Here is a 4,110-nt window from a genome sequence, read left to right as displayed (position 1 = left end):
CCCCCCCCCCCCGCCACTCCTTGTCCACGAGGTCCCGAGCCCGTCGCGGTCCCGAGTCCGTTGCGGTGACACCCTGGACTCCCCGGGCCTCGCTCCATCACTCAGGTTTGCCAAAGCCTACGCCTGAGACGGGGAACATTCTGGAGAAAGACACCCCGTAGAAGGTATGAGGCTCCACCCAGGACGAGTTGTCTCGTGGCCCTCCACGGCGGCCCACGGCTGGGGCCACACTCTCCCGGGACGCCCCGGAGTCTTCTTCCCTCCGACTGCCCGTGGGCCCTCCCAGTGTCACCCCTGGCCAGCGGCCTGGCCCTGTCCTTCAGGAGGAAGGCAGCAGTGACCGGACACCACAACCCGCTCGTGCCCCGGCAGCCTCCGCGCCGGCCTCTGCCCCTCTCTCAGCAGAACTCCCCAGAATGCATCTCCAGGCACCATGTCCGCCCGCCAGCGGGTCACGGTCAGCCTGCTCCTCCCTGAACTACCCCAACCGCAGACACCGTGCCCCCTTCCTGAAGCCCGTCGCTCTCTGGCACTCAGGCTCTGTGCTCTCCCAGGTCCTCTCTGCCCTCCCTGGCGGGTCCTCTTCGGCCTCTGTTTCTGCCATCGTGAGGGCCGGGGCCAGGGCCAGGCCCACAGCTGTCCCCACCCGTCTCAGGAGCCCCTCCGTTCCACCCTCCACCTCTGCAGCCCAGAGCTCTGAAACACAGACCAGACTGTCCCCAACAGACGCTCAAGACCTGTCATCCAACCTGGGACCCTGGGACAACGTGTGCCTCCTCCCTGTTGTTCCAGAGCCTTCTGCGCCCGACGTGCCTTCTTCCTGCTCCTCAAACTGGCCAGGCCTGAACCCAAGCCTTTAGACTTGGCTTTTGCTCCCTCCCAGAGGTCCTTCCGCTAGCCCCCTGCAGCCCTGCTTGCCATCATCCAGGCCGCGGCTGGAAGGTTGTCTCCGACCCTTCCCCTGGGGAAGACCCCGGGCCATCACCATCACGTCCCAGCCCCCACCCCAATGGCCTTCTGCCCACCTGTCTCTGCACAGACACTATCTGTCCCTGTCCCTCCTCACTAGAGCACAGATGCCACACATGGAGGTCCCGCCTTCTCTCCCCTAGCCTGGGTGACTGCACACAGCAGGGCACTCGGTACACGTGCACGGGACAGAGGGAGGGTCATGCACCTCCAGCCCCACAGGGCTCTGCCTCCCAAGGGCGCATGAGCACACGCCTTCCAGCCATGCTGCCCGGAGCTACCTCTGTCCGCTTGGCCCGGCAGGGGCCGAAGACCCTCCCACTTCTGAGCACTCGTCCTTTCCTTTGCGAATGGGGACCCTGCAGCCATGTCCCAGGTGACAGAGAACATGCAGACAGGTGGTGCACCTGCTGCAGAGCAAGGGTGCAGTAACACCTTTGAGTCTGCAGCTGGCAGGGAACTAGAAGGAGAGGCTGGGGACAGGGCAGACACATCCAGGGCACAGGCCCAGCTCACAGTGCCTGTGAGCCCGTGGGCACCGCAGCCAGCCCAGCTCAAGAAGTCCACCAGCGTGGCCTCCGCTGGCACCAGAGATGGGGATGCCCACACCCTCAGTGGTCCTTGGGTCAGGGCACCATCCAGGGGGACGGTGAGGAAGTCTGGCCCGGGCTGGAGGCACCGAGCGCCAGCTGTTGCCAGTGCCTGCCGTCCGCACCTGGGGCAGGCCTATGGGTTCCGCGGGCCTGCGGCTTGAGCACAAAGCCAGGAGGGGACACAAACTGCTGTTCCTAGGCCGGCTAGACCCAGGATCACCATGCGACACGGCAAGTCCGCTTGGGGGTGCACCCCACAGTCTTCAAAAGCAGGGACTCAGAGAGAGTCGCATCCCTCACTGGAGCCAAAAGATGGGCACAAGGGAGCGCCCCCCGCAGATGACGGATGAGCACGATGGGGTCTGCCACACAGTGGGGCATCACGCAGAAGGAAGGAGAGCCTGGCACCTGCTACAACAAGGATGGCCCTCGGGGACTCAGAGAAACAAGCCGGTCACAAAAAGACAGGTGCGTCGCGACTTTCCTTCTGCGGGGTCTCGAGTCGTCACAGCCACCGAGACAGAAAGTGGAAGGTGGTTCCCAGGGACTGGGGAGGGGATGAGGGGTGAGTGCTCGATGGAGACAGGGTTTCGCTTCGGGAGGATGGAACGTTCTGGAGATGATGGCTGCACAACATCGCGAATGTGCTTAATGCCCTGAACGGTGCACTCGAAATGATTATAATGCCTTGAAGACAACAAACCCAGTCGGGCTGCCGCCCCAGGGCACAGGGGTGGGGGGCAAGTCTGCCCTGCCATCTGCCTCCTCACACTAGGCCAAATTCCCGAAATTCCTCCACACCAAGGTGCTTCTGCTCAGCCACCAGCAATTTCGGAAAAGTCACCTCTGCTCTGAAGCCTTCCTAGTCTGAACAAGGAGCCCGAGCTCTGAGTCCTCCAGTGATGCCTGCAGGCACTCCAGCCCCCAGGGTCACTCACACCCAGTCATCCCTGCATCCTGGGGTCACCCTGGGGTCTGGAAATGGCTGGGGCCACAGGGCCAGGCAGGGGACGAACAAGCTGCATCTGACCACCGGGGCTTCCACACACCTGCCTCTCCCCGCCTGTCCGCCCATCCGGCCTTGTTAGAGACGAAGGTTTCCTCTCAGAGCCAGACCTCCAGAACCGGAGGCCCAGAGGGCTCCTGGGATTGCGGCTCAGCCTGGCACCCCAGGCACTTCAGACACCCGTGGACAGGCATCAACATGCTCCAGGACCCTCGCCCATACCAGACCCAGCTGAAGAGCTGAGACTCCACTGGAGTCTTTCCAGGGCCTCGGGGCTGAGCCTGGAAGAGGAGAATCTGCCACTCGTTCCAGGTAGGCAGGTGGCCTGGAGGATGCACAGAGGCACCTCCTCCCTCCCCCAGCCCCCACACAGGATGGAGACTCCCACCCAGGTCTTGCAGGAGAGCAGACCCAAGCACACTCACCCACCCGGTCAGGTCCTCGGTGCGAAAGGTCTCTGGGTGCCTGCGGGATGACCCAAGTTCAAGGAAGAGGGAGTCCACTATTGGGGCGGGTAATGGGAGGAGTTTAGGAACAGTTTCTATGGGGGCTGCCGAGACGCCCAAACTGCCCCCACCCCAGAACCCTGGCGGTCAGAGGCGGCCCAGGCCTGCCTGATGTCCTGCTGGCAAAGGGAAGCAAACATACCACCCACCCGCCAATTCCATGGATGCTGGAGTGGCCCTGTGGCACCCACTGGGGCCACAGCAGGGGCAGGGGACACCAGCTGCACCCCCAGCAGCCCAAATCGGGCTAGACCAGCCCAGTGTCAGTCGGGAAGCAGACAGCCTGAGTGGACACCACGGGGGCTGTGGGGGCATGCCAGCAGCACCTGCCTCCCAGCCCTCTGCCCTGCAGCGTGGCCACAGCCTGGACGAGGGAGCGCCCAGGAAGGCAGCATGGGCGGAGTGGCCAGGCTGTGGCTGGGCCCGAAGAGGCCTGGTCTGCCTCTGGTCTGTCTCCCCACGACAGCTCACATTTACAAGGCCTCTGCCTCCCAGGCTGTACAAGGAGGGCCTGCACATCCTGCCCGCTCCACGGGGCTGCCCAACAGAGGAGGCCACGAGTCCAGGTCATGGGCCCTTCTGAAAAAGCAGAGGCGTGGCCCAGAGCCAGAAAGTGCCAGCTCCCTGGCCCTGCAGGGCAGCAGCCCAGACCCAGGGACCAGGCTGGAAGCTGCAGGTGGGCTGGGAGAAGGGTGCTCCGGGGTCCCAAGGGGCCAAGGAAGCCTTCTGCCTCCTGCCAGGCTGGAAGGCCCACGGGTGGCTGGAAGGGAGCTCTGTGTCCAGGGAAGCTGCTCCTGAGCCACGTGGCCAGGAGGAGAGGGCCAGGGACAAGGCCCGCTGCTCCGGCCAGGCCTGAGAGCCTCCTGCACAGACAGCCCCATCTCGCCGGCCGTCCTGGCAGGCCGAGCTCTCCTGGACGAGTGGAAATACAGGTCTGGGAGAAGGAGGGGGAGAGCCCGGGGCGAGCCGGCCCAGCTGGCAGGGGCACCCAGGGCGAGGCTGCCCCCGCCGCGCGCGGTGCGGCCCGAGGCTGCCC

At 64.7% G+C, this 4,110-nt stretch overlaps 1 protein-coding gene across 1 annotated transcript in view; it reads right to left on the bottom strand.

Annotated features, from left to right (window-relative positions):
• The window catches only part of ADAP1 (ArfGAP with dual PH domains 1), a gene marked incomplete at its 3' end in the record, with an annotated part of 47,344 nt that overhangs the window by 36,456 nt on the left and 6,778 nt on the right, over positions 1-4,110 (bottom strand). The window lies entirely within an intron of this gene.

Source organism: Carlito syrichta, unplaced genomic scaffold (genome assembly GCF_000164805.1).
Source record: "Carlito syrichta isolate Samal-C Ts95f unplaced genomic scaffold, Tarsius_syrichta-2.0.1 Scaffold287970, whole genome shotgun sequence".
NCBI classification, from domain to species: domain Eukaryota; kingdom Metazoa; phylum Chordata; class Mammalia; order Primates; family Tarsiidae; genus Carlito; species Carlito syrichta.
The sequence above is the reverse complement of the archived record's forward strand: the minus strand, read 5'-3'. Positions and strand labels throughout refer to the sequence as shown.